The sequence below is a fragment of the Cygnus olor genome, chromosome 5 (genome assembly GCF_009769625.2).
Source record: "Cygnus olor isolate bCygOlo1 chromosome 5, bCygOlo1.pri.v2, whole genome shotgun sequence".
Classification (NCBI taxonomy): Eukaryota; Metazoa; Chordata; class Aves; order Anseriformes; family Anatidae; genus Cygnus; species Cygnus olor.
The window spans coordinates 4,236,868-4,261,694 of record NC_049173.1 but is presented as its reverse complement, the minus strand read 5'-3'; the positions used below and the strand labels follow the sequence as shown (position 1 = coordinate 4,261,694).

General features: G+C 47.7%; 1 protein-coding gene across 19 annotated transcripts in view; it reads right to left on the bottom strand.

Annotated features, from left to right (window-relative positions):
- The window catches only part of FBXO34 (F-box protein 34), a 37,918-nt gene extending 19,394 nt beyond the window's left edge, over nucleotides 1-18,524 (bottom strand). For 2 of the 19 annotated variants that reach the window (XM_040557579.1, XM_040557583.1), the window contains exons 1-5: nucleotides 18,271-18,472; nucleotides 5,086-5,164; nucleotides 4,234-4,958; nucleotides 3,839-3,957; nucleotides 2,201-2,302 (exon numbers count right to left, since the gene is read on the bottom strand). The gene's annotated coding sequence lies outside the window, so the exon portion shown is untranslated. Of the gene's footprint in view, nucleotides 1-2,200; nucleotides 2,303-3,838; nucleotides 3,961-4,233; nucleotides 5,012-5,085; nucleotides 5,165-5,556; nucleotides 7,766-7,926; nucleotides 9,081-18,270 lie in introns of those variants that run through there. The other 17 variants (XM_040557576.1, XM_040557573.1, XM_040557584.1 and 14 more) reach the window with 15 other exon arrangements.
- Between the last annotated feature and the right edge of the window lie 6,303 nt (nucleotides 18,525-24,827).

The window sequence follows — 24,827 nt, the reverse complement described above, 5'->3', positions numbered from 1 at the left end:
AGCCAGCAAAATAACGGTGTAATCCAAACCACAAATAGAAGGAATAAGACAGCAATGCAGATCACGCCACTGCTCAGAGCAGAGCCTGCCCAGGATGGCACACAGGGAGAGAGCAGAGCATCAGAGAGCGGAGCTGAGGCCACACAAACGCAGGGAAGGATCCAGGGAACACCGTCTGGATGCCAAGGATGTGCCTCACCTCTAAAATGCTCTGGAGCCTGCAAAACACAGAACCTGGCCGAAGAGACCAGAAAGGCTATCTAAAACTCCAAAGCACCGGCGTGCGACCGGCGACACATTCAGGCTGAAGCGCTGGAGATGAAGACAGAAGGCAGGCAATAGCATGTGCTAAAAATCTTTCCCCGGCCAAAGTATCTGCTTGTTTTTATACAAATTCTTTAAAAAAGAAGATACACAGAACGTCTTCTGCTGAATTAACTCAGTTACAGATCAGCTTGGTTTTTTGGCAGGTAAATGACAGTAGAGACCAGCATTAAAACCAGTATTTTTTGTATGATTGTTTCAAAAGGCTGTTGAAAAATCTAAGCTAATTTTGAAACCTACCAATTCTGTGGATCTTTAGATCTTTTTTTGGTTACATTTTAAAGACTTCTGCCATTAATAACTCAGAGTTACTTGATGCAAAAAATAGTTTTACATTTTTTCAAAGACTTGTACTTGATATGCCTAGCAACTAACACCATTAAATTTTCAGAAATTCCAAGCATAGCACAAATTCTGCCATAATTCAGTTTTCAAAGAAAAAAGACAGCCAAAAATTTAGCAACTAAACTTCCGCGTGTTCAAGTACTCTGTTAACTGTGAGAACGGACTCTGCATATCTTTCACTTTTCATCCTTATCTTCAAAATTCAGAAACACGTACCTACAGCAGGACACCAAAAATTCTTGATGCAATTCTTTTTGGGTTTTGAAGTATGAACTTTCCTACAGGCTCATCTGAAAACATCAGGTCTGTTTCTGTTTCACACAACTTTAAGACTTTTTGGTGCAAAAACATCCTTATAAACAAGGCAAATGGGGAAAATATGCATTACTCTATAGCTCAGTACTCCCTCCCCAGTACAAACAATATAGTCTTCACAGGGTTTCCACCTCTTGGATAAAACACTAGAAACACGAATGAAAATAAGGAAACAAATCAGCAGGAAACCAAGCAGAAAATAGAGTACCCCAAACTGTTTTTTAAAAAGGGTGGTTTAAGTGAACCAGATTTTGAGCTGGTTTTTTTTTTACTTTGCTGTGAAAATACTCAGCACATTTTTAGGCTTCCCAACGGAGCAGCCGGTGTGAGCACATTGTACAACAGAAGAACATAACCTTACAAATTAAACATGCCAGCTCCAGAGTTCCTACTCATCGCGCTGGCTTTCGTCAACAAATTGCTACCAAATCCCTTCCCTGAAAGCCAGCTGAAGCTTGCTAGCCTGAAAACTGAATTACTGAAGTAATAATCAAGCTGTATCGGCTTGATCTCTCTTCATTTAACATCTCGTACTAATTTTCTGTGAGCTTGCAGGAAATAGTTTCAAACAGCTCCCTCAAGAAAATAAGTTACAAGCCTTAGTTTTTTTCCATTCTGAGCCATCCCTGCACTATTTCATAGCTCTGATAATTGTACCACTGACTAACCTCCAACTGGGAATAACTGTTTTTATCATCAGTATTAAAAACAGTCCCTCACACTGTTAGGAATCTGGAAACTCATTGTAGCTGCATCCCACCCTTCAGCCTCTCAAAACACTACAGAGTAATGAAACTATGTGCTGAAACCAGAGGATCCCTGTGCTGAACAACTCCTGTAATTTCAGGGTAATTACAAAGTGCTTCCTCAGAGAAGGCAGCCATGGAAGTTTGATTATTGATTTTAGAGGAGCAAGTGACACGAGATCTTAGAAAACCAAAGCGAACTTCACATTTTCCATACAGGACTGGGAAATATAAATTATCCTTAGGAGCACAGCAGTAAGGCGTGTGCCTCACACGCTCACCTAGTCTCGTAGCACTTGGGTTGTTTTTCAAACTACAAAGATTTGTCTGCAGTTTTCATTTCCTGATACTCCATTATCTTGGTTTTTACAGATTAGCCAGAAGAGTGACCAACTGCTCTCGGAGAAGCAGCAAGATGCAAAAAATAACAGTTCAGAGAACAGTGGATTTAAAAACCAGATTTTAATTACCTGGAGGTACAGTTGCCAAGTAGACGGCAAAGAGCCTGTGCATCACATACAGACAGGAAAATCCCCCTGGGTTTATTTCACAGCCAATTACAGTGGATTAACCTATTAGTAAGAGCAAAAAAAAAATAAAAAAAAATTTCACATGCAAGTTTCAACAACCTGAAAAAACCATTGCCACTCGTACTTTGATACACAGGATTAGCAAGCTGTTTTATCACGATTCCAGTCATCGCCGTCCATAAACACACCCTACAAGGGACCTCTCCCTCTTTTTTAATGCATCTTCTGTCATTGTTTCCCTCTCAGGGACTGACATCCCTCTTGGCTTCCTGCTTGGAGTCTCGTTTCATACACCCATTAGGACTGTTGTTGGTGTTGACAAGAGGTATCAAACACCTCCAAAACTTTAACACGTCCCCTTGCACAAACTCCCAGGTGCTCGTATTATTCACTTCTGCCTCTGTTAGATGTCACCACACAACATCTGTCGGACAGCAAAGCACCACTGCAGCTTTCCAGGATCGCTGTGCTAAATACTGGGTGTGCCTACTTTTGTTTGGTATCGAGTTCGTTCTGCTGGCTCCACTGCAAGAGCAAGCTCCGTGGATAGCACAGTTCTCCCCCACCTCCACAAACATCTGTTACTTTTCTAAGTTCTCCAGACTTCCTTCCCCTTTTACCGTATCACAAAGCCTCTCTTTTGAGCCGGGCTGCCTTCTTGATAGTCCATCACCATTATCTTGTTGTTCACTGCCGAGCAGTGTGAACCACTAAATCTTGCAGAGCTTCCAGCCCTTTCAGCTCAAGGCCAGGCACCAAATCCAAGCATCCTGATTTAGAGAGATGGTTGCTAAATTCCTTCCCTGCCTCTTTTTTTTTTTTTTTTTTAAACACTCTTCAGCTTCCTGTCCTGGGAGGCAACCAAACTGCTGTAAGAAATGCCAGGTTCTGTTAAATATCCTCCATTCCCGTGACACCGAATATTCAAAACAATTAGGTTACTTCCAAATCTTGCCCTGTAACAGCCTCTATTCCAGAAAGCGCAGAGATGAGTGAAAATTACTTCAGCACTTCAGCACGAAGGAGTTTTAGCTGGTCGTTTGCTGAATCCCACAGCGTTTCGAGTTAGCATTCAGGCTTGGCACAACCACCCATCCGCTCCAACACACAGCACAATGTCACCCCTCAAAACCCTACTGTTCGACCCAAAGGCAGCTTTCCCCCCCCACCCCCTTTTTTTTTTTTAAGGGTGCGTCAGCTGCTAGCTGAAAGTGGGAATGCTTCATTTAGCACATACACTTGTTAAACTGCTCACAGCATGCAAATAAAATACCGCATTGTGCAAAAGTCATTCAGTCTCCCCGTCCGTAGATATGAGCAATGGAACCGTGTCCAGGAAAGAGAAACTTGGAACAACGTGCAAATATTTCAGTCCCTTACTCCCAGTATTCCCATCCTGCACTGAAGCCCACAGCACTGCCATGCAGAGGGGTGACCACGTTGAGAAGCTGCTGTACGGAACGGGTGGGAAAGCTACCATTCTCCGTCCTTGCCCCAGTACTGCACCCTTTTATTTGTAGTTATTGCTGCAAACTGCTTTTTTTTTTTTCCAGACAATGGTTGTGTTATTATAGGTACCTTCATGCCGTGCCAAAGCACATACACACAGCAATTCAGAACAATCAGCCTTGTTTTCATGGGAGCAAAGGTTGCAGCCAAATGAAATGGGTGGAGATCACATTAAACAATCTTGGAATCTGCTAATAGGATATAGGAAAATGTGACCATAATGCAGATGCAGAGTTCCCCTTTCACCTTCCAATGTTATGGATAAAATAAAAGCTTTGGAAAACCAATTAAACTATTTGAACAACATTAAGCAAGAAGAAGTGGTCTCGGTATGCTAACAAGAGGCTCTGCTACTGAGAAGTTCTTTAAAATAAAAACAAAACAAGTCGCCCTTTCAAAGGTCTGAAACCAACGAGCAAGTTTCCCAGCCCCAGAACACCACCTGCTTAAAAGATACAGGATACCTGCAAGATGTCTGCTTATCCACTGTAAACAGAAGCTCACCACGACGAACGTTCCTGTCTTAAAGACACGATCAGATCCTCCTCTGTCTGAGAGGGGAATTTTCATAGTGAAACACCTTGCTTGGTCAGCCGTAACCTGCATTCCCCTTGTTTGCTTTTGAGATGTGCATTAGTCAGCTTTCTCCTTCACAAATCTGATCGTGCCTCTGCATGATCATACACTGAAGTCATGTCCTTGAGTCTGTGACATCAGTCTGTTGCCATGGAAATGTACAGGGCAGTCCAAAATTCAGTATTATGGCATCACTGCGGTATCAGGCAGCAGATCAAGCCAACGCCTGAGAGCTGGTTGATGCGGCACAAACAGCTACGACATCACGACCTGAACATTAACGTCTAACTGCACTTTATCTTAATATTCATAAATAGGCCTAGAAGCCTCTTGTCGAGAAAGATGACCCAGGCTGTCATTAACATCATGACGAAGAGGCAAGCCCTGATGCATCAGTAAAGAAGGGCAATGTGTTTCCAAGGATGGCCACGAAGTACGAGGAAAGTTCAGCTCTCAGAATAGAAGCTGCCATCTGCTCTTAAGGCAACACCAGAGCCGCCCAGAGAGATCAGCCAGAGAAACAGGGGTGGCCCCCTTGGCACCCTGATCAAGTGCTAGGTTGCACATGGCCTTTCTGGAAATGAGAGCACGGTGTCACAGCGCTGTCACCCTTCTGGAAAAGAAGGCGTTACATAAAAGACACGCTTCTTCAGTTTTGAGCTTTGGCTATGAAGCAAAGACCAGTTCATCATTAACCCAACCTATAACAAAGTCGTGTATCAGTTAAAAAAGGGTGGTACCTTCACACAGTTGTTATTCCATGTGGTGTTAGACATTACAGTGGTGTAGGTTCCTTGCACATTCACGAGAAAGGCATTTCTGAAGAGCAAAAGGGAAGGAAAAAGGAAATTAGTTCCAAGTTAATGGTGTTACAACGACTAACCAGCCCTTGAAACCAAAAAGATCCACCAGCCTAACGCATAACAAACGCCAGCCAAGGAACACCGCTCATTTACCCCACGCAAAGGGCACCCGGGAGCGATCAGTACACTGCTGACACCCAGAACACCTCCAATTCAAGGGAATCTTCGGTGTTGACTGAGCCAGTACACCCCAAAAGAGCCCAGGAACGACTGTCGAAGGCGGCTGCCCTGCCACAAGGACGGGTCCCACCGCGAGGGTGGGAAAATGCTGCTTTGGCATCGTGCGACCCAGGCTGCAGGCATAGCAAGGAGGAGCAGGCAGCAGCCACGCCAGTCCCCTTCCTTTACCTGTTCCTCCTTTCGCATCGAGCACCCTCATGTAGGGGGCTGGCTGCTGGTTTCCAGAGCCTTCCCCGACACCCAAACCCCAAGGCCCTGCACCCCGCTCGCTCCTGCGTGCTCGGGCTGCGTGTAAACGCGGCCACTCCCCGCGCACCCGACCGGTTTCAGTTCGCCTCCTTCCGCTTTCTCTTATTTACCCGCACGTCTTCGGTAACTCACCCAACACTTCCTCCTGCAAAGCTGACCTCCATCCTTCCTATAACCCCAGACGCACCCACGATTTCTTAACAGGGCCATTAGCGAGCTGCAGGCACCGCAGGGAACGCTGCTGCGTGTTCTCAGCGCGGACGTAACCCTCGCTCCTAACCCCTCCGCCCAGCTCCCTGGTTATAATTACCCCATGCCGTGTTATCTAACACCAAACACGAGCCTCGGGGCTGGGAACCATTGTTTATTTGTCTCCGCCATGCCACACACCCCGGTGGTGTCGTATAAATAAATTCCACAACCTGTCGGAGCGCGAGCCCGAGCTTGATTCAGACCCGAGCTTGATTCAGAGCCGAGTTAGAGCAGTTTCCAAAGGGCTGGTGCAAACACCTTCACTCGGTCCCTGCTTGCTTGAGCAATACCGCCTTATGCAACCAGCCACCGCAGGCAGCTCCGGAGCCAAGCACCACGACAGCTGATTGCTGCTGCGGAGCACAACTGCGGAAAAAGCAGCGTGTAAATCCCTCCTTTGCTTTTAAAAACAAACAAATGGCGAATTATAAAGGGGAAAAAGCAGACGAGAGGCACGCTGCTGTCAGCGCGAGGACCTGCGAACGGCAAGCTCCACGTGCCGGTGCCATCTCTCGGCCACCAAAGCAGCCAGGCTTACCCCAGCCTCAGCCCTTACGCCCCGCTCCAAGGCTGTAGGGCCGCAGGAGTTTCCTGAGGCAACCTGAAGCCAAGTGGATTTCGGAGCAAAATAAAGCCAGCAGGCTTCATCTCCATGGAGCTCCTGCAACATAACATCGGCTCAACGAGCTTCCCGGGGCAGAGGTCCTCCTTATTAACTACCTAGTAAATTCAGATTGAAGTCGGCCAGCTTCTCCCTTCCCTCTGCACAAAGATCAGCTGCACGCTGGTGGAAGCCACCCTACACGGCTGCCCAGCGGAGGGGCGATCGCACCCCGAAGGCGAACACAAGAGAGGAAGGAAAGGCTGAGGGCGCCTTTCAACCACAAAGAGGGAAATAAGGGGCAGAGATCCAAGCTTCGACAGCTGCCGCTGGAAGTGTGGTTAACAAGATTTGAGAAGTGGAGCACGGGGAAGACAACTTTCTACCTGCGTTACCCTCAGGGCAGCTTGGCCAGCATGAGGAAATGTCATTGCAGTCCATCCTCGAGCTTCTTTTCCCTACAAAGGAAAGGCCACAGACATCTCCAAGAAGGCAGCCAGACACTCGTGCTCTCACACAAGGTTCACGTGGCCTACAACCTTCTCCTGAAGAAACCACAGCCAAGAACAACTTGGGCTAACGTCCCCAACAGGCTGCTTCTAGAGAGCACCCCAGGCCTGAAACTCATTTTCACTTAGCCAATGCAACCTGCCAGACTCGTGTCCCCGCAAGATCAGTGGCTCGACGTGAATGCAGACAAGTGATCAGCTACAGATTTCCAAAGGAATACGTTATTTTTTTTCACCCCCACAGAAACAAACAAATGCCTCCTTAAAAAAGGTGATGCTGTTTGGCTCATTAAGAGGCCCATATTGTTCTTATCAAAGCACGGATCCACTCCAGCCCGCTGTGTACACGCCAGTTCGCAAAGCACGTGGGGGTCTTTCTCTCTGAAAGCCACTCAACAACTGCAAGGCTTGACCGAGGGGCCTCGGACTGTAATCCTTTGAAACTCACCACCGCTTCACCTCCTGCTATTCCTGAGCTTGGAGCTGCACTCGGATCCGTGCGGAGTTGTTCTACAAGATCAGCCCAGCAGCCAAGCTACAACCAGCACAACGCAGCCCAAACTTACAAAAACTATCAGCGTAAAAAAGCACGTTACATTTTCCTTTCCCGAGACATTTCAAACATCATCAGGTATCTGTCCTAGCGCGTTACCATCCTCCCATCACCCTGCCCTGAGTTCCCATGCTTACAGCAAGGAGCAGCCAAGAGCACTCCGCCTCGAGTCCAGGCGCGGCGTGCAAGCACAGACCCCCCTTTGGGGCAGCGACGGTCGAGTTCGATCGAATTAAAAAACAAACTCCATTTCCATCCGAGTCAAAAATCGGAGGCAAAGAACTGCGCCCGGCTCAGGCTGCACACAGTCAGCTGTCTCTTTAGGAACGGATCAGATTTAACAGCTCCGCGGCAGTCCAAAAATAAAACGTTACCCAGATGAGAGTTTAAGCGCTGCCCACTCCTGCGCCGTGCAAAACCCAGGCACTCGTCTGCGGTGCTCTCGCGGCCTTAAGCAACTTCTCCGAAATCACCGCCTTCCAGAAACGTCGGTTCCAGCAAGGTGTTTTATCAGGACTCAAGCTGATGCACAAACACGCTTTTATCCTGTTTCAAAGACAAGAAGTCCCCCTCTGAAGCTTTGCCCGGTAATTTTTTTGCATCGCTTGGGTTGCATCTCAGGGCACTCCTGCTCCTGGAGCTGGCCCAAGGCGATGCAGGCACAAGCTGCCCACTCACCTCTCAGGCTCCGGCCCTAGAGCAGCAGACTGTTGCTTCAGGGCCTAGGATATTCAGGACCTAATGCAGAGGGAGAAACTAATTAACAGGCATCTCTCTGGAAAGCAAATATAAACCAAATGCTTTCTATCTAAGCCCTTCGGGACATCCAGCACCAGTGCTGAACACCTTCACCTGGCAAAGCTCTGGGAGAACGCTCAGTTGAAGCTCCCAGGTAAGGGAGCGCAGCGTTTTAGGGTGTTTGTGCTACAAAACGCTGCAGAGACGCCTCTGAAACGTGCAAAGCCCAGAGAAGCATCGTGACAGCTGCAAACAAACTTTGCCCTGGCTAACATTGGCGTAACGAAATTACAGTTTCACTCCAGGGAAAAAGGAAAGAGCACTTAAGTTTTGTTTAGATTAAAGCGCTGCGAGCCACACCACTTATCTGCTATCAGAGCAGACTGCAGGGCTGCTCCGATGATAATTCGGTAATGAGGTAACTGCAGTTGGAAGGTATGCAATTAGGTCCATCTCCTCCTCCTCCCTCCCCCTAGAAAGCAAGCAAGCAAGCAGACGTTATCGCATCTCCCTCCAGCTCTGCTGCCCTCGCCACTTAAAATACCTACAAAGGAGAGCTGTCACAAGCTGCTAACAAGCCAGGCTTGGCCCTGGCAGACCAAGGAAGGCACACTCAGCATCTCCCCAGAAGTAAGCATTGCTTCCTGGGATGTGTTCTCAGGCACCCACACACTTATTAAGGTTAACGTGCCTGCTGCTGCAGTAAAGGCACTGGTAAAAGGGAAAAGGACTGCTGTTCCTACCGGCCTTTAACCTGGAGCGTCCTCACCAACCCTCCTGGGTGAGCTAAACCTGCTGAAGCTTTACTGAGCCCACCCTGAAAGTGCTGGCTCGTTTTACCCAAACAATTTGCACCCTGTCTTACCTCAGAGAGCTGCCCTTTGCAGGTGGTTCCTTCCACAGCTGAGGCTTATGTATGGGAAACGTCAGAGGCCCCAGACATCCCAAAGCCAAACTGCAACTCCCAGTAACCCTCTGCTTCCACTCTGCAATTCTGATAAAGTTTATTCATGCTCAAAAGCTCATCCCTCCTCCCCCCCACCCCGGTGATACCAGCTGGCCTAATTAAATATCTGACCTCCCCCAGCTGGCTTTGACTCCCCAGCAAAGTTCTCCTATCTGTGACCACCAACTTCTACCCTATTGTGTTTTTTTGTTGTTTTTTTTTTACAAAGCAACTCCTTTCTGGTGTGCTCTGACCTAAGTAACACAAGGAAAGGCTCAAGAGATGGGGAATTCCCCCGCCCCTAAAAATTAAAATAATGATAATTAAAAAACCAAACTTATAACCAATATTAGCATAAGCAGCAACATCTATGAACTTTCTCTGTCTGGCTCCTCTACAGATGCAACAATTTCACAGCCAGATTAAGTTCCTAGACTTTTTTTTTTTTTATAACAAGTTCTTCCAAATTTCTTAGAAATACGTTCCCCGAAGACGAAAGCACCATCCCAACAGGACACTGTTCGGTGCCTTCACTTCTTCAGATGCATTCAGCCTGGGGATGAAGTTGTATTTAAGTTAACTTCACGACATTAATACACAAACCTTTCCTCTACGGCCACATACTGATTCGAAAGAGAAAAAGGTAGGGGAAACAAACTTTTAGGGTAAGAACAGCATGCAAAATTCAGCAGAGCCATTTGTTACAGAGGTATGTAAACTAGTCCTATTTATCTTACAACTCAGCCTGAAGCCTACAGCTGACGTATCACCGGACACCACTTGAACAATGGCGTAAGCTGTTCGGGCACAGCAAACCCATCATTAGGAGAACTGGTTGAGTCTCCTGCCAGGGACATCTCGTGCATCATCAGCGAGGGAGCGTGTCTCACCGCTCGAACCACTCCGGGCTCCCATTCACAGGCCTGCAGTGGTGTGTTAAAAGAGAACTCCCCGTAACCGACATCAAAGCCACGTCCCCAGCTTCTTCTGCTGAGACACCAATTTAAAGCGAGTTATTATACGTTTTAATATGACTACATCTGCAGCCCGACTGCTGCTAAAAAAACGCGTAAGCACTCTAAGAGAAATATGTTCATGTGTGTTTGGTTTTTTCCTTAATGCCAAAGATGGATTCGGCGCTATCAGTGATCCTCCAAAAGCCAGAATTTCCAAAGGGGCGGCAGATTCACTTAGATTTCTGGTGCATAAGCAAGCACTCTTTGCTTTACTTCATTCACATGTTATACTAAGATGGAGTTACCTCATTTTAAAAAAATGACAGGAGAGTGCCACCCTCCTTTAGGAAGGAAGTTAAATTTAAAAAAAGAAAAGTGAGAAAACAACCGTCTGTCCCACGCTTCACGGTAAGCTCCGATGCCCCGATGGTTGAAGAGAGGTCTAGAAACCCACTTGCAAGGTAGAGACTTGCCTTAAAGGATTTTTAGGGTTCACTTACTGGCTCCCTAACGTTTCCCTTGAGCTACCGCTAGCTCACATGCAGTGGTCAGCAGAGGATTGCCTGGACCTGCAGCTCAGGGCGCTTCCCCAGGCAGGGGGCACGTGCTGGCGGTCAAAGACAAATGCAGGAGAAAATCCCTGCTACCAGAAGGAGAGCAGACCAAAAGCTGAACGGGCCAGCTAACGAGGGCTAGAGCAGCTTTGTACACGTGTTTACAGGGAGCTTCTCTCAGCCTCAGAGCCAGGAGGGGAGGAAGCACAAAAGGCGCCTGTTTGAAGATGTAAACGCACGAGGACCGCAGTCACAGCAAGAGTTTCCCAACTTCACGATGGAAAGGATTTTTACCCTTTGCAATAAGGACTTAGTTAAGGCAAAGCTCAGAACAAAGACCTGAACTAAGAGCTTTATAAGTCAAAAGGGAGCTGGGTTGCCTCTAGAAAGCCACACAGCAGCAGTAACCGAGCCGGGGAGCTCAAAGCCTGGTTCAACACCAGCAACCATCGCTCGATCCGTACCAAGTCCTGGTTCAACCCAGTATCCAGACCCTTTTTAAAATATAGCCTCGAGTAGGACACGTTGCAGAAAGCCAAACCACAAGCTATTCTTTGAAGTTTAGCTACAACAGAAAATTGTTTCACCTACCCAGATGCAGAGGGATAGCTTTGGGAGGGATCCTTTGCCTTTGATGCTACAAGAACTTTTGGAAGTGGTAAGCTGCCCGAGAAGGCCTCCAAATCGCTTGCTGGGCTGGACAGCAGCAACACCCCAGCCTACAACGCACACAAACGTAATTATGCTGGGTCTAAACTTGAAAAAAAAGAGAAAAAAAACCCTTCTCAGTGATGTTAGCATGCAGAGAAAATAATAGCATGTACAAAGAAATCTCCAGAGCGACTTATGAACAAGATTTTACTCTGGCTTTCTGCCACTCCGAGAGGAATTAAAGAGCCCAGCAATATAACTCTGCTCATCCCAGGGAAGAAACCGCATTCTTCAGTGACCGACAGAACAGGAGGGAGGAGGAGAGAGGGACAAAGACCCGGCACTGAAACTTCACGTAGCGAAATGGGAAGTTTCCTGAGGTCCTGGGACAGAAAGCAGGCTAACGCCATAGTGCAGGGAGAATAACTCAAATTTTGAAGTGAATTCAGTCCAGTGCATCCAGGAGGACATGAGCCAGTCCGTAACAGCAGACCACTAAAGCTGACAGTATTTCGTAGTGTAAAATTCCAATCACTTTAATATTTTGCAGATTATAGGCCTCCCCTGATTACCTTCTAGCAAAACCAACGAAAGGTGGAAGTCACAAGAACAAAAGCAAATCAAGTGGAAAAGGCATTGCCAGACACCTTGAGCAGTTGAAAAACGTGCCCAAAACAGCCTTTCAGTAACAGAGGACATTTAGTAACCACCTGTAATGGCGGCTTTATATCCAAACTCTTTGTAGCTTCAAAATTCATACCAGGAGACCAGCTTTTAGGACCAGAACTGAGGCGCCCTCATTCCCCCAAGGTTACTTTTTGAAAACCTATCAACACCTACAACACATCAAGTGCTCTTCGCACGCTGCAGAACAGCGACCGAAGCCTTCCTTTTAACTTTATTGTTATAGCATTCATTTTAAGACAATTCAACTTCAGCATTTTTTTTTTTTTTTTACTCGAACAACAGCAGGAATTCTGCGTTAGATCCCAGGTTGAAAGTTACTGGGAATGGCAGTAAGCTGCTGTTACATGTGTAACACACGTACATCGTAAGGAGGAAAAAAAAAAAAAAAGATATTGGAGCTCACTAAATCAAAGCTTGTAAAACACCAAAAAAAAAAAAAAAACACCACAAGATGAGCTCGAAGTAGCTTGGAGTTGCTAGGGATGTTTAAAGTTAATAAGATCCTAAGTTAAATGGCTGCCACTTCGGTTTGCCAAAAAAATATGCAAATTTCCAAAGTTCATACATAGTAATTAGCACAGCAATAAGCAGGTCCCAACTAAGCGATGAAGTCAGCCTCGCTCTTATTTCTCCAGCAGATGGAATTAGCTGCGTGTGAAGTTATTTTTGCAATTGGAGATTAAACATATTATCCTGAATATCAATGCTGCAAGTACAGCACCCGATAATGGGATCGGAAATCTTGGTATCAGAAATCTGCAAAAACCAACCTGAGTATTTCTTTTCCATCGTTCTGGACGTGACACTAAAGAGGCCGGGGCAGCACAGATTTAAGACGTCATTTTTCAAGCCAACTGTTCATCTACGAACAATTTAGCTGAAACAGGCTCTCTCAGCAAAATACGTTACTGTTAACGGTCCAAACAGCTTTCTCCGAAGAAAAATGTCTGCTTTGACTAAACATGCATCCTCTTGATGTGCTAATCGACAGAGCCCAAATGAAGAGGTATCCGAACTGCAAGCTCAAAGAACGTGCTTGAACAGAAGAGCCTCTAGTTTTTGCCCATTATTTCTCCAAACCCTGGTTCTGAGGCATATCTGTCATATAGTGTATATCACACAGAGTAATGCACAAATCCAGACCTTCCATTCTTCCTGATTTGTCACTTCAAGCTTAAATACGACCTTCTCCTAAGCAGGCAATTCGCAAGCTCCCTGCAGCAGCGCGCCGAAGGACGCTGAACCGTGCGTGCCCTTGACCAAAATACTCAACCCGCGTTCTACATTCCCAATTTAATTTCTCCAAGCGCGCAAGCCCGCAGCTGCCCCAGTACAGCGAGTCCTCTCAAAGACACCAAAAGACCCAGCAACTTTTCCCAGCGCTGGGCTGAACGAGCCCTGGTGTTTATAGGGGGCAGTCCCTGCGATGCGCGGGGGCCGCCTGCCCAGGAGCACCCAGGACGAGCGGACACATCTCGAGGTCAACCCTAAACACAGTTCTAAGAAGCGATGGGGAAGCCTCTTGTTTTGCATCAGAGGCACCAGCTTCCGAACAGAAAGGATGGTGCTAAGGGACGCCACGAGTCCCGATACATTCACGCTGCTTTGTAGCTCCAGAATAGGTTTCCAGAACCTTTGCGTGCTGCCAGAAGAACCCCAAAGCTCCACATGTTTAAAGGGACATAGAGTGGAGAAAGGAAAGCCTAAATCCAAGTCATTTACAAGGCAAACGTGCGACACGCTGGATATACATACTATTAACCATAATTGTGCAACGTTGAACGTCTATGTTCTGAAAGCAGTAGGCGACCCTGCCTGAAACAAAGCGAGAATTCTCCCAGAAACACACTTCGGTGGCCAAATGAAATACTGCATGCAAGTAAGAAAGCAAGCACTTACACCTACCGTGGGTTTTGGGGTGTCCCCCTCCCTTCTCAACTAGGGAGTCTCATTTATCTCAAAGCAATCAAAAGAAAACACTTCGACTTTTAAAGTGAGAAAAGCTGCAGAAATGAAAGCCCCACCTGGCACGAACAAATAATATTTGAGAAATAAAGAGGAGATTCTCCACTTTAGGGGAAAGGATAAAAACACTTCTGAATAATTTACTTTGCATAGCCCAGTTCCTGCCAAAACAGTTCCATAAATCCCATGGTAGTTCAGATAATTTCCATTCTTAAAACTGAAAAAGCTAGATTGAACATTAGCAACATTAATTGTGTGATATGACCTGAATGATGCAAGAACAAGTAGTTAAGTGAACCACAACATCTGCTGAATTTTTAATCACTAGTTGTTTTTGCTGCGAGGCAGAAGAACGTCGTATATTAGCTTCCAAGCACTGTAAAGAATGGCACATTAGGACACCAAGATTTCAACTGGCAGAAATTCAGCCTCTGTGCTACCGAAATGCCAGTGCTTTGCTGTGAACTGCAGACGTCGCAGCTTCCGAAGCAGGTTTTTTTAATCATATGGAAAAGAACACTATTTTCTGCACCCCAAGGTAAGAGTCAGCCATTGCTGAATAATTAAAAAAAATAAATTTTCTTAACAGCCATTTACATGTCCCTCTGTAGTCTATTTTTACCCCAGGAACATTATTAGGCAGTCACGCAGCTGCCCAGCAGCAACCCTTTATGAAAGAGGTAGTTGAACCTCGGATGTGTGGGAAGGTGATCCATGTAAACATTCACCTTGCCTCTGTACTGCAACAGGAGGTGCAATTGCAACAAGTCTCGGCATCCTTGAGCTATATTTAATCCATCTGCCTCCGACACCCCTTGCACTGACGCTGCAGAAACCCAGGTTTCACCGTGTACTGGCTAACCAAGTACCATCGATGCAAGCTGCACGAGACCACCCTACAACAACGCCAATCCTGCTGTGCTTTCACTGCTTTTGATGCCCAAAGCGGCGAGATGAAAACTAACCACCACTCCTACTGTGGTGCATCTCCAGTTACGCTACAGGCATAAGACTGCAACAGCAGGATTAGCAAGTGATACAGCAGATATTCTACAAGAAGGGAGAAAAAAAAATATATCATGATCATTATTTGGGGAATAAACCCATACTAATTCCTCGACTATATCCAGAATCTACACGATGGGCAGTTATCCTGATTCACTTGGGTGGGAGGTGGGGGGGGGGTGAATGACATTTTTAAAGAGAACAATATTCACGCATTAAACACCAATTTTCAAGTCTGTCACACAGGCTTTAATAGATTCTAACTTTACTAAGTTAATAGAGCCAATATAGCTCAGGAAACAAGACCAGTAAAACGTGGTACAAATAAAAACTGAGCAGCCACATATACCAAAGCAACATTCCTGCGCCTCCTTCCCTGCAGAGCTTACAAAACCAAGCAGCAGATCTCTAACCAGCCACTTTCGCTGGACTAAAACCTCCTTCAAAGCTTAAATGTACATCTAGTATTAAATCCAAATAATCCATAAGGGACAAAAAAGCAATAGATTGGAAGAACATATATCTCTTGACCCAACGCTACGTTATCTTTAATGACAGCCTTAGTACCAGTCCTGTGTTTTCCTGGTAGGTTCAGCTATAAGGGGTGAAAGAAAAACTGCCCCTTTAACTATAAGCAGGTATCAAACCTGCACTGCCCTGATGGGCAAAGGGAAGGGAAGAAAAGACACCACAGAAATGCTGAAACACACAATATCTGAGGGTAGTAAAGCAACTGATGCTTGAGGATTACACTGAATGCCTTGTTTTGTTAAGCTACAGGGTGTCAAGAAACTAAAATAACACATTACGCTGAAGACGTGGATTCCTGGAACCTCAAGAGACAGTCAGCAGGCAGGTAGTATCTTGGGCCTACTACACCGTGTCGCGCTTCACAGCACCAGAAGTCAATCAGGCACCTCCGTACCCCAAAACCTTCCTGGCACGGGAGCTACAGGCAAGTCCCTGCACACGCAGGCTCTGGCTGTGAGCTGGTACTCGAGCGGGCCGGAGAGCTCACAGTCCAGCACCATGGTACGCACCTGCAGCACGCTGTGGGACGAGCTTCCAGCTTTACGGGGCATGCAAAGGTGTTTTATGCGCCTGTAAGAAAATTAGTGGCAGCTCAGCGCTTGACAAGTCACTCACGCACGTTCACGATCCTTATCTAAATGGAGTGAAGATTTTGAAGAGCATTTAGAGCAAGGGAAACATACAAAGCTTCCTCTTCAGCCTCTGCTTGTTCTCCAATTAAATATGAAAGAGAGAACTTAGTCATACAGAGCATGCAAGATGATTTTAAGACACTGGTATTAAATCAAATCCCACAACTTTTCACACCTATTAAAACGGGACTTTGTCATTTAAAGGGGAGATTTTGATCAGCGCGATGCAATTAACAGACACTGCCTTTGTTACCAGCCTGCTCTTGATGAAGCACAGACTCCTTGACATTCCATCTCTTCCCCTCAAAGGCGCTGTGCTACAGCAAATTTATGGTTTTACCATGTAAGAGGAGAATTTGGGCATATTACCTTCAAAACCAGTCAATAAGGCTCTTTCACTCAGGCGCAGGGAAGGCAGGCGGCTGCTGGAAAGCAATACAGGGCACTCCCTTTCCCCTCCCCTCAGGACCAAAAATGCTGCATTCAAAACACTCCCATCCCCTGCAGCAAGGGATTAGACATTTATTAAAAAGGAATCAAAACACTGTTAAAAAAAAAAAAAAAAAGGCTTCCAGTTAAGATTTCAAGTGCAAAAAGCAACTCTGGTGCAGCTGGAGTCGCATTAGGAATTCTACTGCTCACCAAAGAACAAGTTGCTCAAATGTACGCAGGATGTCATTTGTCCGACTGTGCTGTTCACATTGCTCAAAAGGAGCACAGAAATAGATTTATTTAATTTTTTTTTTCCCAAGTGAGTCATTTTGCTGCCACCGCATTAGGCACTAACAACATTAACAACCTACAGGCATTTACGGTTTCGACTTTGGACCTCCAAAACAGCTGCCTACCCCCACTTCTTTTTTTTCCTCCTTTTTTTGGCTCTTCTCTAGGGGTGACAATCATAAAGGCCAATTATGTAAAACCTTTCATCCGAGCAAACACGAAGCCCTACGCAAACGCTCATTAAGGGCTCGCAACTCCTCGAGCCTACCCCGCGAGCTCGCCAGTTCAAAGCCGGCTCGGCTATCTCCAAAGCCACCAAAACTGGATACCGAGAGCAGCCTAACCCCGATAGCATGCAGCACGGCAGGGTTAACCACTCGGGTATTTACACAGCTTCACGGGCGGGTTTTACAGCCCGCGCCGAACCCGGAGCTCCCGTGGCCGTGCTGCCAGCCGCATCCATGCCGGTTATTTCCGAGCGGCGATGCCTACGGACGCTGGTGCACCTCACAGGACAAGGCGCTATCCCCACGTCTTGCGCTGATGTAAGGTGATTTTTGTTTTTTTATTCCAACTGGAAGCACATCAGCCACCTCGGTTTAGCGAAGGAATCAAAAGCTACGCTCGCTGCTTCAAGCGAGGCCTTGAAGGAAGTAATTTTGAGAAGAAATCACGTCCACGGCGACTGTACTTTTAACCTTTCCTTCGCTCCTTGCACCACTCCCACGTGCAGGCGTTGTTAGAGGCACCACCCGCAGCACCTAGCGCTGCTTAAAGCCGTATTTTGGGGCCACTTTTGCATTTAGAGAGACCGACACGACCCCTTCTCCAGAGGGCCAGCGGGCGCAGGAGAGCACCGGAGGCGGCGGCAGCGCTCTGCCCACGGGCTGAGGAGGCAGGAGCCGGTCACGGCCACCCGTGGAGCAGCCACCCAGGCCGGGGCAGCCCCGTGAAATGGCCGGGGAACGGCAGCGACCCCGCGGAGCCCACGGGCGGCCCTACCCCGGGGCTGCCGCCCTGTCAAAGCCAGCGGGCGGGAAGGCCACGGGGAGGGCTGCCAGGGGAAGGGGGCAGCACACCCAGCACCCCCTCCCCGGCCGCGGAGCGAGGCTCCCGAGGGAGAAAATAACCCCGAGGAAACCGAGAGGGCGCCTCGACCCGGAAGGAACCGGCCCTGGAGGCGCCCTCCGCCGCGCAGCCCCGGCCCGGCCGGCAGCCAGCGGCCCCTCGGCGGCCCCCGCAGCCGCCATGGCCGGCCGGGAGAGCTGGGCGGTGCGTGCGGGGCCTCCCAGCCGGCCTCCAACCCACCCACCCGGCCCGAGAAGCCTACCCGGAGCGGGGCTGCCGAGCTCCGGCGGGGACGAGGAGGGGGCGTCCCGGCGGCGAGCTGCGCGGAGCCGCCAGCCCGGGCTCGGCGCGGCCGGATCCCACCCCCCCCACTCCTCCTCCTCCTCCTCCTCCTCCTCCCCCTCCCCAACCTCCTTGCACCGAGCAGCCGCGACGGGAGGAGCCGGGCCGGCCCAGCTCCAATCCCTGCCCGGGGCGGAGCGGGGAGGGACGGGGACCGGGAGCGGGGACGGGCCTCGGTTCGCCGGGGAGGGACGGGGAAGCGCCGCCCGCCCTCCGCGCCGTGCCAGGCACCGGCCGCCCCGCCGCGCCAGGCAGCGCCGGGAGGGCGCCGGGGACCCTCCCCGCGGCCCCCGAGCCCTCTTCGGAGCCTCCGAGCCCTCCTCAAAGCCTCGGAGCTTCGCCTCAGAGCAGGGCCCGGGGTCCTGGCTAGCTTCTCCCCAGCGCCGTGCCCCAAGGTTTGAGGCCCGGGGTGTTTCAAGGCGGCCCCCTCTTTCGCCCTGCGGTGTTGAGGTTTGGGGTTTAACGCCGCCGTGGTGGGTGCTGTGAGATGTCCACCAACATGGCACTGAAAGCAGCTGCTTCGTAGCACTGACAGATTCATAGCTCTACCGCAGTGATAACTGACTAAAAAATACAGGCCTCCACTGGCAACCAAAGGATCTTGTTTGGTAGACCCTCTGGCTTTAAAATCTACTTAAGTCCCAGCAGACGGGCAAAAGGAGTTGCTGGGACGTTACTGGGTTTACTGGAAGCATTTGTAAAGGGTTCATCCTTCAGGAGGTGTTCTGGGACCGATACTGGAACACCCGCCTCCCCAGCACAGCACCAGCTTTGTCAGCTGGCTTGTTCCACTGGTGTTTCCTCCCCAGCACAGTAACTAAATACACTTTGTCATCGTTTGTGTGGTTGCTGCCCTTGGCAGAGAAAAACAAGCTCTTTTTCCTGGTGTGGCTGTATCCAGGAGGCACTGTGGCACGGACCCTGGACAGTGGTTCGTCATGCAACCGTCATCCCAGCTGTCTCTGCTGTGCCGTCCTGCCCAGCGAAACCCTCAGCCTGCAGGGAGAAAGAGACAGGAACCGGAGAAATCCTCAGAACCAAGGGCAATGAGAACAGTGAAATGCAAAGGGAAGGCATTGGGAAAAGGGGAATTAAGTTGTATCACCAGATGGTAGCCTGAGCCGAAGGGTTTCCTATAAGAAGCCTCCCCCCTCCTCAAAAGAAGATTTCAGCAGTTCATGTCTGCTTAGAGAGAAGGAGCAACGCAGGTCCCTGCGGGGGGACCACAGATGATCCAGGGTGAGAGCAGGACCAGGGCTCCCTGTAGCAAACCACAAAGGCCTGGTTCTTGCAACCCGCAGGAGGGCAGCGATGGAGAAATGGCTTATCTCATGTAACGCAATACTACAAGAAGATCCTCGAGACCAACCTCAAGCTAAAAAGCAGTGTAACTGTCAGCACAACACTTTGCTCCAATAGTCCTGCTGAGGGGCAGAGCCAAGACACAGTATCGCATTAACACGGCACCTTGGATGCCTGAGGTCCCAAAATCTCTGAGGTCCCTGTTGACCACAGCCACTATACACACAGATGAAGAGATCACAGGAGGGGAGATACAGGTAAAATGATTCACTCAGAGTCAAATACCAGATCAGTGAGGGGACTGAAAACAGAACCTGCAGTTCCTCATCTCTCCAGTACTTTTTCCTCTGGACCATAACAAAACCCCAGAATAACGGGATTTAGCTGCTGGTGACACAGTAGCTTCACATGTTCCAGGGGAAAATTATGTGTTTTGGTATAGGACCACGGTGATTTTTTTGCACACGTGGAAAAGAACCTTTTTACTAGCACAGCGCCACAATTCAGTGACACATACAAGGACGAGACATCTCCAGATGACTTAAATGGGAATGAAATATGTGCCCTGTCATATTAGAAAAAGGCCCCATGACTGTACAGACCCAATCTTTTGTTGTAAGTTGATAAAGACAGATGAATGCCATTTGCTGCTAAGTGACTTCTAATGGTTAAATAACCTTGCCCCCACCCTCTACCCCCCTCCTCCCCAGGCATTTAGTGATAATATAAGAAAGATTTTGCACATTGTTTAGCTTACATGGCCATCTGGCACTTTTGCATTTCAGTAGCCTTGAACATCGAAAAAACGATAGATAAAGAAAACTAGTCCTATCTTATCGGAGACCTGGAGAAGTTTAACTCTGTCAGAGTACATAGGATTAACCAAGTCTCTACAGCTCTTCTAGAGTTTCCATCTTAATTAGCGGTCATATTCCACAAAGCTTTTCATTGTCGTACACTCTAAATCAGGCTGTTCCTTATCTCCTTTGTGTTTGTTTTAGCCATGAGACACTTAACTCTAGCAGTCACTTCCATCTTCCATATGAGATGCTTCTGGGTGATGGAGACACATGCTGAGAAAAAAACACATATGGGTTTTAACCCAAGCTAAAAAATTACTGGAGTCTTGTCTAAGCTTGGGAAAGGGATGCTCTTTTCAAATCAAAACACAGTGGCCTAACTCAATAGAAACGTACTTAATGCTGCTGAAACATCATCTACCACTGCACTAAGCGGTTTCTTCATCTGCTTTTGCTAAAGGGGATAAACGTATAATTCACCCACGGTAACCCACTCCACACATGTCCCTGGAAACAACACAAAGTTTGGTTTCAACTCAGCAGTGGCTTAAGGCTGATCCTGCATTTGTCCCTAGGTTAAATCCCGCTCCCCTCCTTCATGGAAGAAAACCAAGGTCTGAGCCTGTTTGGAAACAAATGTGATTTCCTTAAGAATGTGGCTTTGGGCCTTGGAGCTTGAAACCAGCTGTGGGATGCTTTCACCTGTAGTGCTAGAGTGGGTAGGGTTTTTGACTGAAATCTGTAACAGCAGGGAACATTCTGTGTAAACACAATGTAAATAACAGAAGATGTGAAGATGTGCAGAGATAAAAACTACCCAGACTTTGTTTCCAACCATACTTCACATTATAAGATTGCTAGTTTGCATTTTAGACTTGATCCAGTGGAAGATTGGAGCTTATAAATGTGCCACGACATCTGACTGTTAGGCTATCAGGCTGCCAGAGTGCAACAAAATACCTCGAGTCGGGTACCTCGCCTCTCTATTTATAGCCTGGGGAGCGTCAGACACCTCTCAAGGGCGAGTGGAAACTCCCACCTCCTGAGACCTGCATGCAGGAGACATCAAAAAGAGGGACGTATTAGGCTTGCTCTGCATAGCCGGCATGTTCCTGCCAGATTGGGGTGGAGGGTGCACACAGCTGGGGTTTAGAAGTCTATAAGCCCTCTTTGAAAGAACAGAGCAAGGTTACCATTTTGTTTTTAACACCGTGGGCTGTAGGGGTTGCATCTGATGTGGTCTGTTGCATGTACTAATCTAGATGGTAGAGCAAATACCCAGGGAATGGAAGGGAAGGTGCTCTCCAAGCTCTCCTTATCCTGGTGAGAATCCAAACACGTTTCTTCTTCCTGGTCCAAGCAGGTAGGATAGCTTATTCACTCCCCAGACATTAAGGCATTGGTGGATCACTATTTCACACTCCTGTTAAAAATGTTCTACTGCATAAAATGAAACTCAAAGAACAGAGCAAGAAAATGCAGTGGAAGGCATAACTGTTTCCCAGTTGTTAGAAGGCGGAATTAATCTTCTATTTTCTGCTGCTAGAATTTGTTCCAGTTTTTAAACTAGCGACCGCTTTATATGTTCCAGAAATGAGAACAACAGCCAGTGCACTGTGATGGCTTTGCTGCACAGCTCTTGACCAAGAGATTACCAAATAATTTGTCTGGAGGACTACTCTGTGCCCTCTGTAGCAATATGCTGTGGTCCACATACAAGAGTTAGCCTGCAGCGTCCTTTTTTCTTTGATGCCAGGTGCATGGTAAACATGTGATGCTGTGGACTACAGCTTTATATCTGCATTTGCCTGACCTTTCACCAAAAATATATTCAGAAATTTTAAGTATTTCTGGTCTAAATTTGTGGATAGGTTTTCCTACATGCTCCATATTGCTCTTCAGTAAGGGGTGTTTATGCAAGGGTAGAAAGAATTACCCTCACAAAGCACCATATCCCATATGAAAGAATGACAAGAAGAGTAGAAAGAACAAGTTAGCAGATTTCCACGTAATGATCTTGGTACAAAATGTATCTGATAATGATAGTTACATTGTCAAGAAACAGAGAAATCCAAATTGGTTCTTAAAGCTTCAATGGATAAAATGTAGGCATATTATCACAAAATCATCAGGACTCTGTGAGAATGACACGTTTACTCTTTCAGGCATGTATAATATCTGTACAGGATAATGAGTTTATATATTCATATTGCTTGTTTATCTCTATTAAATGGTAATGTGTTTATTCCCTTAACACAATAAAATCAGTAGCAATCAGGAATTTGTCTGGAAAAAAAAAAGAGAAAAAAAAAGTATTACCATGTTTTACCTTAAAGTGCAACTGCGATACTTTAAAATCATGGCATTATTCATATAAATAGACAATTACAGTGACCTAGATATCGTTAGTGGAAGGTGTAACTGCAGCATGTGAAGGAAACCCATTCTGGCTGTAACCTAGCCAGCTCAGGTAACAACCAGCGAAGGTGCACGGCAGAGTCTGAGCTTGCCAAGGACCTGAGTTAGGTACTTGGGTTACCAGTCTGCACTGAAGTGTGCACTGCCACATTGATGTTGTTATCTGAGCTAGTGAGATTAAAGTCCAGGCTGTAGTGCAGTCAGACTTCCTAAATTCAGTATCAACACCCACATGAGTAGAAATTAACTCAGCAAATGCACCAGTCTAGATGTTCCATTGTTTCAACATATATTCTTCAGGTTCTGGTACGCAGTATGAAAGAATGATTTTTAGTTGGAAGGGTGACACTCCCAGACCAATTTTTTTCCTAAAACCTGTGGTTCAACATGGCTACAGTCATGATATCATAAGGCAGAACTGTGGAATGCCCTCAAGTTTCAATGATTCAGGAAAAAAAGGGGAGTAACAAAATGCACCAAACACTCAGGACTGCATTGGACTGAACTCTGTGGGCAGTCTACAGATACAAAGTCCTGTTGCTCTGTTGTTTTATCAGATCTTTTTTATACCATTGGGGAATCTGGCAGCAGTCAGTAAACTCCAGACTGATCTTTTATCCAATACCTAACAGGGGCCTATAGGAAAAATAAGAAAGTAAATCCATTACCTCCTACAGAATGGGGTAATGGCTTTCAACTAAAAGAGGGTAGATTTAGGTTAGATATAAGAAATTCTTCCCTCAGAGGGCGGTGAGGCCCAGGCCCAGGCTGCCCAGAGGAGCTGTGGCTGCGCCCTGGCAGTGCCCAAGGCCAGGCTGGATGGGGCTGGGGGCAGCCAGGGCTGGGGCAGGGGTCCCTGCCCATGGTAGGGGCTGGATTTAGATGGGCTGTGAGATCCCTGCCAACCCAAACCATCCTGTGATTCTGTGATTATTTTATAGTAAATCAGTAATTGTAGGGTTCTTCGGGATTTTCAAAGTTTCTGAACCTCTGCTCTATCCCTTGGCAGTTCATACAGGGAGATGTGTGGTGGCATTTCTTTGACAGCTGCGTTTCATGACGCACAGAGCCAGCCTGGAGCGATGCAAGGCTGAGCGCTGCTGCGGGAAGCAGCTCTGCCTTCTGACTGAATGGTCTTTAATCCACTTATCGCTGTCTTCTTTCACTGTAATCGTGTTTAAATAAAAGTGTACCGATTGTTTACTGTAACACTGCCCGGAGACGCCGCATTTTTACGCTGTTTGCAAGGTATGGCTGTCATCCACCATTGACCATTCCGAGTGCTCAGCAGTTTCCTGTCTGGCACTCATCGTTCCTCATCTGCCCACCTACATTTTGGCAGCGCCACCAAGCGGCTGCTTTCCTCATTAACGCTTTTACGTCTTAATTTTGCAGGTTTTTATAAACAAGCGCAGCGCAAGCTGCCTGGCACTTGAGAAGGACCTCGAACAGAAGCCACCCCAGCAAACCTGGGGTCGCTGTGGCATGAAGTACAGGAGGAAACGGGAGATGAGGGCTGGTGTCCACTAGGTTAGAATAAATGTGGAGGATGTGTAATGGGCTAGGGATGCATTTTTAAAGTGTCTTAGGTGAACCTTGAAACATCTGAAAATTCCTACAGTGCTTGGGAGCCTCACACAGTTCTTTATTCTTGCCCTGACAAAACTCTGCACAACCCACGATTTGGCCTCATTTTTTACGGCGGCCGCATCCCGCTGACACCCAGCGGCCCTCCCCTCCCGCAGTAAGGCGCGTGCCGGCAGCGCGGGACCCGCTGACAGGACCCGCCGCAGCCCCGCGCCCCGCCACCCCCGTCAGCCCCCTCAGGCCGCCGCCATCTTAGAGCGGAGCGCGGCAACCCCTCACCGCCTCCCCTCCCAGCGCCGCCTGCCGGCCAATGAGCATCAAGCACAGCACCGGCGGCCACCAATAAACATCCCGCTCCGCGCGTTAGGTT